This window comes from Eptesicus fuscus, chromosome 4, assembly GCF_027574615.1.
Source record: "Eptesicus fuscus isolate TK198812 chromosome 4, DD_ASM_mEF_20220401, whole genome shotgun sequence".
Taxonomy (NCBI): Eukaryota; Metazoa; Chordata; class Mammalia; order Chiroptera; family Vespertilionidae; genus Eptesicus; species Eptesicus fuscus.
Window position 1 is genome coordinate 89,946,122 of NC_072476.1, and position 15,267 is coordinate 89,961,388.

Below are 15,267 nucleotides of genomic sequence, written 5' to 3' on the forward strand. Positions count from 1 at the left end.
AGATGGCTGCGGCCACCGAGAGAGCAGGAGGCTTGGGTTTCCCCGGCAAAGGAGGAAGCCAAGATTTCTGCATACCCTGGCGGGCCCAGGCCTCCACACAATGCTACAACGTTTCAATTATAGAAGATAAATAAATCCCAACAAAAATGGCGGTAGCCACAGAGCTGGAGAGAGCAGGAGGCTTGAGTTGCCCCCGGTGATGGAGGAAGCCAAGCTTTCTGCCTGCCCTGGCCTGCCTTGGCCTCCACTTAAGGCTACAAAGTTACAATTATAGAAGATAAATAAATCCCAACAGAAATGGCTGCAGCCACCCACTGAGCAAGCAGGAGGCTTGGCTCCACTAAAGGCTACAAAGTTTCAATTATAGAAGATAAATAAATTCCAGGTACCAGGGCCTCCGCTTGGGTCACCGGGGGGCAGGGCCAGCCTGCAAACCACCACAGGACCCTCGCCCAGGCTGCCCCATGCCCCAAGGGAACTTCCACCCTGATCTGGGACACCCTTCAAGGCAAACCAGCCAGCCCCCACCCATGCACCAGGACTCTATCCTATCTAATCCTATCTAATAAAAGAATAATATACAAATTGACTGTCACTCCAACACACAAGATGGCTGCCCCCATGTGGACACAAGATGGCCACCACAAGATGGCCAGCAGAGGAGGGCAGTTAGGAGGGACCAGGTCTGCAAGGGAGGGCAGTTGTGGGTGATCAGGCCAGCAGGAGAGGGCAGTTGGGAGGGACCAGGTCTGCAAGGGAGGGCAGTTGGGGACAATCAAGCCTGCAGGGGAAGGCAGTTAGAGGTGACCAGGCTGGCAGAGGAGGGAAGTTGGGGGTGACCATGCCTGCAGGGAAGGGCTGTTGGAGGGGAGCAAGCCTGCAGGGGAGAGCAGTTTGGGGGGACCAGGCCTGCAGGGGAGAGCAGTTAGGGGCAAACAAGCTGGCAGGGGAGCAGTTAGGCATCAAACAGGCTGGCAGGGGAGTGGTTAGGGGGTGATCAGGCTAGCAGGCAGAAGCGGTTAGGGGCAATCAGGAAAGCAGGCAGGCAAGCAGTTGGGAGCCAGCAGTCCTGGATTGGAGAGGGTGCAGGCTGGGCTGAGGGACACCCCCCCCCATGCATGAATTTTGTGCACCGGGCCTCTAGTTCAGATTATAATGCAAAATGAAAGCATAGTGAAAATTCAAAGGCTTTATTCAGAATATGGGAACAACAGTTAATTTGTAATTTCAAAGTAACTATAAACACAATCCTACTCTCACCAATTTAGGGGTTGCACCAGAGTGTACGTATTTGTTGTGTATCATGCCAGTTATTTTAATCTGTTTAGCCTTCAGTTCATATGAGTGTGTGTGTATGTGTGTGTGTTTTAATAATATCGGGTGTTTAAAAGTGCTGACCAGTGTTATTTCTTTCTTTTTTCCTCCTGAAGCTCATGACAATGGAATTATTTCTGCAGAGTCTATACAAAGTCACAAACAAAGTCACCAAGCTGGAGCTTGTCACCCAATAATAGAGTCTGTCATTTATGAGTTCCCACTTTATGGCGCACTATGAAATGCTTTTACCTGAACCATTACTGAGCAACCTGAATCGTAGGGATAAATCTGCCACCGCGTTCTGCATACAATGACAGATCATCTCAGGGTGAACGAGTCTCAGTGAGAAGAGAGCAACTTCTATCCCGCCTCCACCCCTGCCTGTGTAGATGCATGTCTGAGTAGCATGAAGCTCTGCTTTCTTACAATGTTATTTATTGGGAGCTGTTATTCCACTGCAGTTTTCACTCACAATTTGACAATTCCTCTTGCAATGTAGTTGCCACAGTGAACAAAACACTTGTCTTCTGTTGAAACTGCTGTCAGTAAAGAAGCATTCATTTCCTTCCTGCTGATCCTCAATTTGAGCATCTCTGTGCCAGGCATTCTGCCCGCATTTGGCATTCATGATTTTATTTATTCTCTGGCAGCTCTGCAGGATGGATATCATTATCTCCTTTTTAAAAATGTTCAGGTCACGAACCTAGTAAGTAAGAATACCTAGTAACTATTCGACCCTGATTTTCCCCAATTTCCAACTCTCTGCCCTTTTAATGAGCTACAATGTCACTGGTGTTTGAGCATAAAGCATATTATTAGCATTTCTTTTTAAAATTTTAATTGTGAAATATACATGCCACTGCTATATATAACTTAGATGTACAATTCAATCATCATTACAAAACAATGTATTCACAAGTCAGTTTAATACTTTAAAAGCCTGTGTTTGCTCCCTGTTGACTTTATTCACTCAGGAGTAGTAACCACTTATCCTGAATTATGTACTAATAAATCGTTATTTTGAAATCTAGAGCATATGTTTGTACATATATATGTATAGTTAGTTTTGTCTGCATTTTCAATTTATATAAATAAAATTACTGTGTTTTTGGAGAGGTTGCTTTCCTCAGTCGACTTTATGCTTTTGAGATTCATCCAATGTGATCCATGCAGCTGCAGTCTATTCCGCTGTTGATAGGCATTTGGGTGGTTTCCAGTATTTTACTATTACGAACAGGGCTGCCTATGAGAATTCTGATTTCATGTCTGCAGAAGCACGTGTGCAAGATTGTCTCTAGAATTTGTAACAAGTAGTGGGATAGCTGGGTCATAAAATATGTATATGTCAACTGTATTTAAAAAAGCCAAATTATTTTCCAAAGTAGCTGCACTTATTTGCAATAAGATAAGCAGTTGCTATGCAATTAATGAAGGTGTTCCTTGCTCTATATCTTTCCCAATCACTGGTGTTGTCTAACCTCAGAAAGCTTACCAAAATGGTCACTTTAGTTTTGATTCACAGTTCTCTGCTCTCTAACATCCCTTTATTATTCATATCCATCGTTTGTAAAATCCCTGTTCATATATTTTACCAATTTAAAATCTTGTTAGTGGTCTTTTAACTTTATTGACACACATGCATGAACACACACATGCACATACACACATTCACTTATTCACTCAGTTGCCATGAACATTTCGTCTGAATGCTAATTCTTTATGAGAGTTATATTAGTGGAAAATACCTTCCAGTTTGAATTACCATTCATCGTGTCTACAGATGAACAGAAATTCTTATATTTGTTCAATTTATAATTTTTTTTCTTTTCTATCATTTATAAATCTTGTTTAAGAAATCCTCCCCTATCCAAGACCATAAAATCATTCTCATATTATTTTAAAAAATAGATAAGTTTCACTTTTATACTTAAAACAAGATAAATCTGGGGTCAATTGTTGTTTATGTTTTGAGTTAAGTACCCACCTCCTTTTCATATAATTATAACTATTTTACATGCCCATTTATTATGAGTCCATCTTATCCCCAAGAATATCTAAGCACTGTAATTAATTTAATTACCACACATACATGAATATAATTCTGTTCAGATTGCATCTTTGATTATATTAAATATATAGATCGGTTTGGAAAATATAGTCACATTTGCTCTTTAGTGTGTTTATAAAAATAATATTTCTATCAATTTTATAGGTCTTTAATATTTTAAATAACATTTTAATAAAAATATTATATTTAAAAATATATAATTGATGTATTATTTCTAGTATCAGGCATCTTATTATTTTCTCTGCATTCTCAATATTAGGCTAAAAGATTTCCTAATTTACTATGACTTTGTCATCATGAAATTATATATGTTTGTATTGACCACTTTTTCTGCAAGTACTGTCACAACCATGCAGGTTCCTTTCTTTAATCTGTTAATTCATAAAATAATATTGATCAATAATTTGTTGTTAAATTAATCTAGAATTTATAGGGAAAAATCCAATGGTTCATTATATAATACTAGAGGCCTGGTGCACGGATTCATGCACTGGTGGGGTCCCTCAGCCTGGCCTGTGGGATTTGGGCTGAAACTGGCTGACATCCCCCAAGGTGTTCTGGATTGTGAGAGGGCAGTTCTCGGGTAATGCACCCCAGAATCGGGCTCCCTCCTCTCTGGTTCCAGGTGTGTTACCTGAGAACCGCAGCTGCCAAGACACTGCAGCTCAGCAGCTCATGTGATGAGTGTCTGCCCCCTGGTGGTCAGTGCATGTCATACTTACCAGTTGGAGCACCTGCCCCTGGTGGTCATTGTGTGCCATAGCTACCAGTTGGATGGTCAGACGGTCACTTAGGCTTTTATATATATTGATTATATTATCCTTAATATATATTTTTGCCGAGAAAGTGTTGTTCAGTGGTTGAGGGTTGATCTATGAACCAGGAGGTCAAGCTTCAATCTCCAGTCAGGACATATGCCCAGGTTTCCAGCTGGATCCCCAATGAGGTCATGCAGGAGGCAGCCAATCAATGATTCTCTCTCATCAATGATGTTTCTATCTCTCTCTCCCTCTCCCTTCCTCTCAGAAATCAATAAAAATATATTTAAAAATACATAAATATATTCTTGCATTGTCTTTGCCTTTTTTTGTTTTTATCATTTTTCATATTTAATAACTTAACATTCTTTGTTTCTTCAATTCTCTGCAAGGATATGGAGAAGATTGGACTCATTTCTCCATAAATATTTAGAAAAAAGTTTATTTTAATCTATTTGATTATTGTTTGGAAAAATTGGAAGTTATTGATTTAGGTTCTCTGTAGTTAACTGTCTATGTACATTTTCTAGTTTTTTACAACTTAGTCAAAGTAATTTATTTAGGGAATGTATTAACATAATAAATTTTCAAAACTATTAGAATAAAAATGTTCAATTTTAGCATTTAACATTTAAATTGTAATGTACTTTTATTTACATTTTTATTTCTATTATAGTTCATTTGTATATTCTATTTTTTATCTTTATTTTGCCAAAGTTTTTTTTTCAAACATAAAACAAACACTCCTAAGTCAATATATCATTTAAAAATAATTCAAAAGCCTCATATATTTAAAATTACTCAAGCTGATAAACATTAATAATGAGAAAATGGTCTGGAAATTAATATTTATATGACCCAAGTTTCAAATTTAAACAAAACAAAAAACATAATTATAAACTTTCATCTCCTCTTGTGAATGATATAATTTCATGAATAAAAGTTCATCTTTCTAAAGACAGATATAAATTTTTAATAAAAATTAAAGGTTGGTTTTAAAATCGAGAGACTCTTTTAGGTTGCATACTAGTCAACTGTCAAAAATGTAACTCTGGGTTTTTCAAAGAAAGTGCTGTCTGTCTCTGTCTCTGTCTCTGAAATGCAAATACCTGATCTCTGAGGAGTCTTGTCCGAGTCCTCTTTTATTTATTTTTTACTTTTTTATCTTTATTGTTGAAAGTATTACATAAGTCCTCCTTTCCTCCCCCATTAATCTCTTCCAGGCTGCTCCAGTTTGCCCACGCCCCAGCCCTCACCACCCCATGGTCCGTGTCCATGGATTATGCATATGGGCATACAAGTTCATTGTTTAATCTCTTCCCTCCACCCTCCACTGTTGAAGCTCAGAGGGAAGGCAGGCAGAGCCATCTTTCAGAATGCGGATTTCTGGAAGGAGTTATCTAAGCCAATCAAGATGGAGCAGAAACTATGGCAAGTCACCTTTACTCTGGCCCTGCTGAAGAAGACAAGGTTGGACTTTTTCTGTGGCAGGATGGACGGAAATGAGATATAGGAAACCTATGAGTTTATTTCCACCCAAATAAATATGACTAATCATCCCATGTGAATTTCAGTAAATTCTTTCCATCCCAACATTGCAAGCACTCCACTTCCACTGATAACAATAGTATAGCACTCCCTAAGTCAGGTGGGACTAATTGAACCTCTAGGATGTCCAATCAAAGGCAGATAAGCACAGATCTGTGGCTGAAAGCAGGGGCAGTTTAGTTGTTACAGCTGGGATCTGAGGAGTGTTATATACCACAGAGCCTCAATCCCACTTACATTTGGAACATTAGGTGAAAGCAAAATTAAAGTCTGAGCATTAGTATAGATAATATTTATCTCATCAGACTGACAAGATGATTTCATTGAGCTAAATCTATCAATGTGAAAGACAGACTAATGGTCCCTAAAAGATGTCCATGTCCCCCAATTCACAGAACAGGTGAAAATGTTACATTACATGGCAAAGAGGAATTAAAGTTGCGGATGAATTAAGGTTACTAATCATGTGACATTAAAGTAGAGAGACAGCTAAATGAAGCAGGTGTGCATAATGTAATCACAAGCATCCTTAAAAGTGGAAATGTGAGGCAGAAGTCAGAGCAACAGAAAATAAGAGGAACTCAAACAGTCATAGTCTTCAGAACTTCCAGAAAACATCACAGCCCTGCCAAAACCTTGACTTGAGCCCAGAAAAACGTCCAACCCACAGAACGGTAAGAAAATAAATTTGTGCAATATTAATCCACTAGGTATATGGTAATTTGTTACAGCAGCAAAAGAAAACTAATACGAGTTTAAACCAATTTTGCTTTATGGTGTTTTTTTCTTTTTCTGTTTTTTTTTTTTCTTTTCTTTTTAGCTTCTATTAACAAATTGAGTTTATTTGTTACCATAAACTCTCCATGTATTCAATGGTGGAGAGTTTATGGTAACAAATCAACTCAATTTTAAAGCAGTAGAAAGAAATATAGAATGAGTATACCTGCAACTCTGCCAGGCAGCTCTCAATAAGGGAGAGAAGGGTCGATTTATTTCATGTTTTATGATAAATCTTTCTCAAGTGCCTAATGAAACTTAAGTTTTCTCTTACAACTTTTAAAAATATTTTTAACCTGTCCTCTTCAAAGTCTACTCACTAAATAAGTTCTACTACTGTTATATTTTACCTCCAAGCTTTTTGCTTTTCTTTTACAAGCTGAAGATCAATTTCTTATTGATCTTTCTTCTATCCACCTCATTTCTGAAACTCATTTCTGATACTGAGCAAACTGTATTCTCTTCCAACTTGTTTTGACATCTATGTGTGCTCTTAATCTTTGTTAACGTTTTTATTATTTACCTGGCCTTTGAATTTAAAACCTTGGGAATATTCTTTACTGATAACTTTCTCCTTGCATGTCCAACTGGTCTCCAAGCCTCTTGAGTCTGGCTTTATTCTTCCATTGCCTTTGCCAGAATCTTAAATTATTCTCTTCATTTCTTACCTGGACTATTGCAATAACCTTATAGCTGATCTCTCTGTTATCATTCTATTTCCCATCCAGACATTTTCATGCTCCTATGAGGCTTCCCTTTCAAAATCCTATTTTCGGTATGAATTTTTTGGAAGTTGTCATTGTATTTCTGCTCCCTACTGACTCCAAGGCCCCATCACTCCTTCTCTACAAATTATAGGATTGTGATCTACTCAAGCTCTATTCATTGTCTTACTGTGATGTCTTATAGAGCTTGGAAAACTTCAGGTGCCAAATATGTATAAATAAATAAAAGCCAAAATAGCTGAAGCCAACTGTTTTCACAGTAATGGATCAGAGAGATAATATGGTCTTTGCTGATAGTCCATTCAAAAGGTGAAAGAAATATTTTCCTCTTAATCTCTTGCAGCTGAAATTGCTTTCATCCCCATCAATCTGGTTGGTGATTACAACCAAACCTTTTTGACAAATTCAAATGTTATCTATGCATTAAAACAGTGATTTTCAACCTTTTTCATTTCATGGCACACATAAACTAATTACCAAAATTCTATGGCACACAAAAAAAATATATTTTTTGCAGACCTGACAAAAAAGAATACAGATAATTTTGATTCATTCACACTGATCGGCTATTGTGTTAGCTATTGTAATGTTTTTATTTGACAATCTGAGGGAAAACAGGTCAGTGCCCCTGTCAGGTATTGCATTTTAAAAATTCTTGTGGTATACCAGTTGAAAAATCACTGCATTGAAGGACTGATATAATTATTTTAAGAGGCTGTTGCTAATTAGCCTAGGATTAAGGAGATTAAAACTAGTACTTAAAAGAATGCATGCTCTGTCTAATGGCCTCTCTATAGCTTTCCATTGTTAAATAGATAAAATTTAGTATTTTTACTGAAAGCATTCAGTTCACCTAGTCTGTGAATACAGACACTGATATGGTCTACTGATCATAAAATAAAAATATCTAAATTCTTACACTGATTTAACTACCTTTAAAAGGATTTTCCCTGTGGTAAATACAAGTAGGAAAAGTGACAACAAAGCAGTTCACCATTTGTTTCTGTTCTTAACCTGATTTTTTTTAAAAATCCTTACTGGAGGGTATGTTTTTTACTGATTTTAGAGGGAGGAAAAAGGATAGAGAAAAAGAGACAGGTCAATGTATGAGATTAACACTGATCAGTAGCCTCCTCTCCTCACCCAGACTGTGGATTGAATTCTCAACCTAGGTATGTGCCCTGACTGGGAATTGAACCCGAAACCTTTCTGTGCACAGGAGGATGCTCCAACGAGCCACCCTGGCCAGTCTACACCTGATTATTCTTATCAGGTCTTTTTTTTCCCCTCTAAAAATTACTATAAAAATTTTGCTGTTATTACTGTTTGTTTCATGTGTGGTTGGTGTAATTTTTTTTTTTAAATTATGGCACACTGTCTCACATGGAAATTGGTCAATCTGGCAGTCACTCAAACATTAAATGGATCCCTATTGATTTTCCCTCAGCTTTTTGTGAGGACAAGAAAAACCAGAGAATCATAAAACAGTTGTCTTCTCGTTATAAAAACCTCTCCTTTTATAGCAATAGATGTGTTATACTATCTCTCACATTGCTTTATTAAACACCAACATTAATATGAGATAGTGTTAAAAAAACATATGTTGGTGATAAAAAAAAAAAAAAAAAGCTGAGGTTTATGGTGGAAATGGAAACTTTCTAAGTCACTCTACTTATGCTCCCTTAAAAAAAAAAGTTTTTACTTTGACTATTTAGTCTCCACCCTTCTGTACAGTGATTTTCATGAAAACAGAAAAGCCATTTACATCTATGTTTTCGTTAAATGATGTTATATATCAGAGAAATGATGTTATATATCAGTGAAATAAGCTAGGTTGGAGTAGAGTAGACACTTTTAAGGTTTTGTGCATTGCATAAAGTTTAACATGATTTAGTTTCCATGGAAAAAAGCTAATATAACAGAAATCTAAAAAATGGAATTTTGAAGTTTCAGGTTTTTCTCATCTGTTAAGGTTTCTGTGCTGTTTAGTGCCTCAGCTCTGGTTATAGTTCTTAGAAACTACTCTTTGCTAATATTGTCTTAACCTTACACAGTTGTTACCTATTGTTTGGGCAGTCAAATAAAATAACAAAATATTTATTTAGTCCTATTATGAGTCAACCCCTGTCAAATGTTAGGCCATTCAAATGTGCAGATGGAGATGTGAAGACTTAACAAATTTTAATGATTCACCTGTCTTCAAACCTAAGAAGCAACAGAATTGGTCTTTAAGACTTGCTATCCTAACAATGAATCCTTGATCTTTTCACTATATAACATGATGCACTAGTCTTCTAGAGCTGTCATAACCAAGTGTATATTAAAAACTGTGTGGCTTAAAAAAAAGAAAAAGATGTTTCTATTGCAGTCCCTGAGGGCTAGAAATCCAAGATCAAAGTGTCAGTAGAATTGGTTCCTTCTGCAGACTGTGACAGAATCTCTTCCATGCCCTTCTCCCAGCTTCCGGTAGTTTCCTGGGAATCATCACGTTTCTTGGCTTCTGCATCATCACTCAAATCACTGCTTTCATCTTGACCTGGCATTCTCCTTGAGCTTGTTCCTCTGTGTCCAAATTTCCTCCTTTTTAAAAATTCTAGTTACGTTACATTAAGGCTGTTAAATAAAAATTGCACCAGACAAGTAGAGGCAAAAGTTTTATTTGAGACTATTCCAAGAGGGGTCAAGACAATTCATATTAGTAGAGAGATTGACCACAACTCTGCTGAAATAAGTGACAAGATAATTTTTAGGCTCCAGGGAGAGCTAGTAGGAAAAGTCCTGGAGGATGTTAGGAGGGAAGTTGCCTACAATGTTTAGTCCATCTCTATTTGGTAATTGGTGCTGATTTTGTTGCCGGTGGAAGTGGGTTTCTCGTGGTGTCACAAGGAGAAGCATTTCTAGGGACTCACATGGAGGATGGGATCTGATGGTAATATGGATTTGCAATGCAAAATCAAAAGAATGTCTTTCCAATGTCCCATCTCCATCTGTCCTGCCATGGAAAATCAGGGTCAGAAATACAGTCAACGTCCAGAGGTCCTGTGCCATATTAAAGCTTAGTCCCAGTTCAGCATTTGGCGATCTTTGCTTGTGTTCTTGACTACAATTCGTTGCTTTGCTGCTGTACCAGGCTCCCGCCTGGAGCCTGTGTGTGGGATCTGCACAACAGGCAGGGCCATGTGGTTTCTAGGGCCACATGGCTATGGAGAAAAAACAGGGCAAGTGTAGCTCACTGAGAGAGAGAGAGAGAGAGAGAGAGAGAGACAGAGAGAGAGAGAGAGAGTTTTGTTCTGGAGTTTTAACCAGGATCTTTTTTCAAAATACCAATTAACTTCCCAAGATATTGTGGGCATGCAGTGGGGTCTACCCCGCTAGCTAATGATCTTTCTCCTAGGTTAGGCTGACAGGCCTCTATGGCAAGTACCTCCCCTGTGCCATTTTGGCTTTATTAAGCATATGTTTCTTAGGAACTGGCAGGTTTTCCAGATATAGAAGCAGAAGGTATGAGTACTAACCATAATATGTTTATGCACATAATTCTAGTTTAATCGATATCATAATTATTGTGGGACTAATATATTTTTTACTTACTTTGGAACCTGAATGTAAAATGCAAACCTATCCTCTGAAGGTGAGATTATTCCATGGGCCAAACCCAAGGGGTGGTTTGGCTCTTTCTGCTCAGAAAATAGACTTGAATTTGTGGTCTCTAGTGTGGAAACGATGTGAATGTTGGGGAGGAAAGATAAATCTCTCCTCTATCCTTCTAGGTTTTTCTGGCTGGTCTAAGAAGTAAATTGGCATGTGACATATTAACAAGAGTGAAACAAGCTTGATTCCATGTTTACAGAAGTTGTCTAAGAATATAAGGCCCATAGACAGTCAGGCAATCAAGGCATCCGTGTCATTGTGAGTTAAGGAGAAGAGGGTAGGGGTCTGGGACCTCAAAGTGGAGGAAACAATTTATAAGAAGACAGAGAAGCAAATGTTTGGTTGATAAATACTTGTTGTGCCATGAAGAGGCAAAGGGAAACAGAGAGGTATGTGAACTAATAGACCTTGCTAAGTTGCCCTCGTCTACCACACCTGGCTCATGTTCTTGGTGGTTATCTCTGGTAATAGTTCTCCTTCTAGACCAGCCCTCTACCTACATTCTTTTAGGCAGTTAAGGGGGAAGTAAAAGCTCCTCCTGACTCTCTCAGCCTCAAATATCTTCAGCTCAAAATAATCTCTATGTCAAAGTGTCACATTCTGAGGAGACAACGTTGTGAACCCCTACAGGAGATACTCTCTTGAAAGTGGTGGTTTCAATATTTCATGGAGGCTAGTTCCACTGTGGTGGTAAAAAGATGTTGATAGACTTATGGAGATGTGCTGAAAACTAGAAATAGACAACGAAAAGTTGTATAACTCCTGAAGTCTCAAGAAGTTAATCCTGTTTTTTTTTTCCTGGAAGTTGAAAGCAGAAAATAGCATTACAGACACAAATCAAGTTATATGCCTGGCATTTAAAAAATAATAATAATAAAGGTATTTTACCATAAAATTGAACATTTTGTAGTGAAATTCATGAAATATTAAAATATTCAAATGAACACGGAAGAAAAATCATCTTAGTATCAGTGAAGAGGCTCATAAAATCATGTAACAAACACACAAGAAACAAATACACTATTTTTCATTATCTCCAGACACTGAAATTCAAAATTTTGCTTAACATACTGAACTCTTAAACATTTATTCTATTAATATTTATAGTGCTTTGTCACCTCTTCTCATGTTTATTCTAAAAATTATTTGTTAGAAATCATCAAATGTATGGCCTCACATAACTTACTCTCCGTTATAACAGCAGCAAATATTTATTGAATGCTTATTATGTAAAAGGCATCATTCAAAAGCCTTTCCCAGTAATATAATTGTACCTGTTTTATATAGATTATTATAAATGATGAAATTGACACATGCAGAATTTGAATGTCTTTCTTAAGGTCAAACTTCTAGTGAAGGCTAGCCTTCAAGCGACAGTGACACAAGATGGCAGCCACCAGGAGCTCGGGAGTAAAAATCCCTCGCAATTTTTGACTGCCGGAGGAACTCAAAGAAGGCCAGAAAGGAGCAGGAGATGGCACAGTTAGCTGGGGTCTAGAAGATGATGAAGACATGACATTTACAAGATGGACAGGGATGATAATTGGGCCTCCAAACACAATTTATGAAAACCGAATATACAGCCTTAAAATAGAATGTGGACCCAAATACCCTGAAGCAGCCCCCTTTGTAAGATTTGTAACAAAAATTACTATGAATGGAGTTAATCGTTCTAATGGAGTGGTGGACCCAAGAGCCATATCAGTGCTAGCGAAATGGCAGAATTCATATAGTATCAAAGTTGTCCTGCACGAGCTTCAGCGCCTAATGATGTCTAAAGAAAATAGGAAACTGCCTCAGCCACCTGAAGGACAGTGGTACAGCAACTAATCACAAAGAAAACCACAGGCCGACCCCTCCCCCCTTTGATTTAAGCAGTCTTCATTTGCCACAGTAGTGAATTTTCTAGATATGTCTTGTAGACCTCAAAGTACTGGGAAGGAAGCTCCTGTTCAAAGGCAGTTTATCTTAAGATACTGTAAATGATACTAATTTTTTGTCCATTTGAAATATATAACTTGTGCTATAATAAATCATCCTGTCAAGTGTAACCACTGTCCATAGTTGAACTTCTGGGATCAAAAAAGTATATTTAAATTGATTCCCATCATAACTGGTGGGGAACATCTAACTCAAATGTGAAAAGACACATCACACAATCACCTTGCTGCTGATTACATGGCTTGGGGGCTCTGTCTTCTCCCTCTCTTCCCCATTCCTCCCTACCACAGCCCTCTAGCTTGGGGTGGCTTGTTAGAGTAGATGTGGGACTACTGCTGGGTGTGTGTGGGTCCTTTGTTTGCACCCCTGGTTTCTTTTTTTAAGTCTTAAATGATACCCCTCTGACTTCCAAGCCACCATCCTGTCCCCACTTTCTCCTACCACCCTTGGCCAAAGCATAGATTGTAACCCCCTCTGCTTCCCTCCGAAATTGGCCTTTGGTGAGGAATTCAGGGCTTTCCCCATATCTTCCCCCACCACCCTTATATGGAGGGGTGCTGCTTCCTCCTTCCTCCTCTTCAAGTCCCTTTCTTGCACCATCACCACCCAACACTTTCCATGACACTCCCTTGCTTTGGCCAGAAGCTATCAGGTAAGGTTGGAAAGAGTCTCTGACCTCCCTCGTTTAGTTTTGGAACCACATTCATTTATTCTCCAGCAGCCCAGGAAATGAAAATTGGGTCCGCAGCCCTGCCACTCTTTGCTGTCATCATCGGCTGATATGTTTGTTTTTTAAGCTCAGGAAGGCCACAGAAGACACTTGTAAGCACATATGATCCCTCTGAATGATTTTCTTTTGTTGTTGTTCCTATCATTGCTTTTACAAATTGAAGTTTTAAACAGAGATCTCATTTGGTCATCTTTGCAATCCCTTTGGGTCTAGTTTGGAATCTGACAACTGGAACAAAAGGAACCCTGAATTCGGTGCATATTTTGGTTTTGGTGCTGCAGCTTCTCATGGGCCTCAGCAGGGATTAAGAAAGAACTCAATGTGCAAGGCAGAACCCCAAAATTGGACTTCCTGGAAAATGGCTGCGTTTTTCCCCTTTTCTGTTCAGGACCACTAATTGCTGAGATGTGGATGCAAACTGAAATAAAAGTAATTCATTGTCTTGTAAAGGATTTTTTTTTTTTTTTGTAATTTAGTATTTGTGTAAAACCACCTTTCGAAGCAGCAGCTATCAAGTCTGAAAAGCCAATGATGTTTCCATTAATTTTTTTCTGGGGAAAACCTTAGTTTGTAAGGATTTAACATCCTGTAAGTTAAGTCTAACATAACAGTATTCCATAAGCAGCCTTTTTATTGTCAGACCATTGCCTGATTTTAATATAATAAAAGTGTTAATATGTTTTAAAAAATTGTCTAGTTAATGTCATTTGCTAGATTCACATTGAGGTGATCTAAATGTTTTGTTATGGTAGGGGTCCTTAAACATTACTCATGAGGATGTTCACACTCTAACACACTCATATACATCGTACAGATTTTGAAGAGTGCTGCACACAATTTCAGGCAAGTAGAGCACCACAGATGATCTTAATCTTGATGATTCTTAATATTAAGTCACCTCATTATGGGCTGTGACAAAACAGGACAGCTGAGAGGCTATTGGTAATTATGAGCTCATTACCTGTAGCTCTATAGCTTTCCCTAAAAAAGGGATAGTGCATATAATAGCACAAACTTAATATATAAAAATCCTGGGTCATAACGACCAGTAATGACTGGAGGCTGACCAACCAGAAGTCAGTGCTGGCCCTGCCCCCAAGCAAGTGGTAAGGGCCAATCAGGCAGGCAGGCAGAGGGGTTTGGGGGGATCAGGTAGGCAGACCAGCAGTTAGGGGTGATCAGGTAGGCAGACCAGCGGTTAGGGGAGATCAGGCAGGCAGACAGCCCCTCTCTGGGCTGACCCCACCCCTAAGCAAGCGGTTATGGACAACAATCAGGCAGGCAGGCAGAGTGGTTAGGGGTGATCAGGTAGGCAGACCAGCGGTTAAGGATGATCAGGTAGGTAGGTGAGCAGTTAGGGGCGATCAGGCAGGCTGGTCCCGCCCCCCAGCAAAGAAAGAGGGAGGCCCAGGCCAGCCAAGCTTTTGCACCAGAGCCTGTTGCCTGCAGAGTGAGGCCACTGGTGGCAGGGGAGGGGGGGGGACAGTGCTGCACAGATGGCAAGCAGTGGCAGCGTCAGGGTGGGGCCAGCTGCCTGCAGCCTGGGGAAGGAAAGCCCCGATAGGCCCTGATCTGAGGCCAGGCCTAGGGACCCTACCCGGGGGGTCCCAGACTGTGAGAGGGTGCAGGCCGGGCTGAGGGACCCCCCGAGTGCATGAATTTTCATGCACTGGGCCTCTGGTACTAGTATAATAGAAGTACATGAAGGAGAGAGTATTAAAGAGTTAAACATCACCTGAAAGTTATAGTGAA

The 15,267-nt window shown here is 39.1% G+C and overlaps 1 pseudogene; it reads left to right on the forward strand.

Moving 5' to 3' along the window:
• The first annotated feature begins 12,230 nt into the window (after positions 1-12,230).
• LOC103305294 (ubiquitin-conjugating enzyme E2 variant 1-like) lies at positions 12,231-12,674 on the forward strand (annotated as a pseudogene).
• Positions 12,675-15,267: the final 2,593 nt, after the last annotated feature.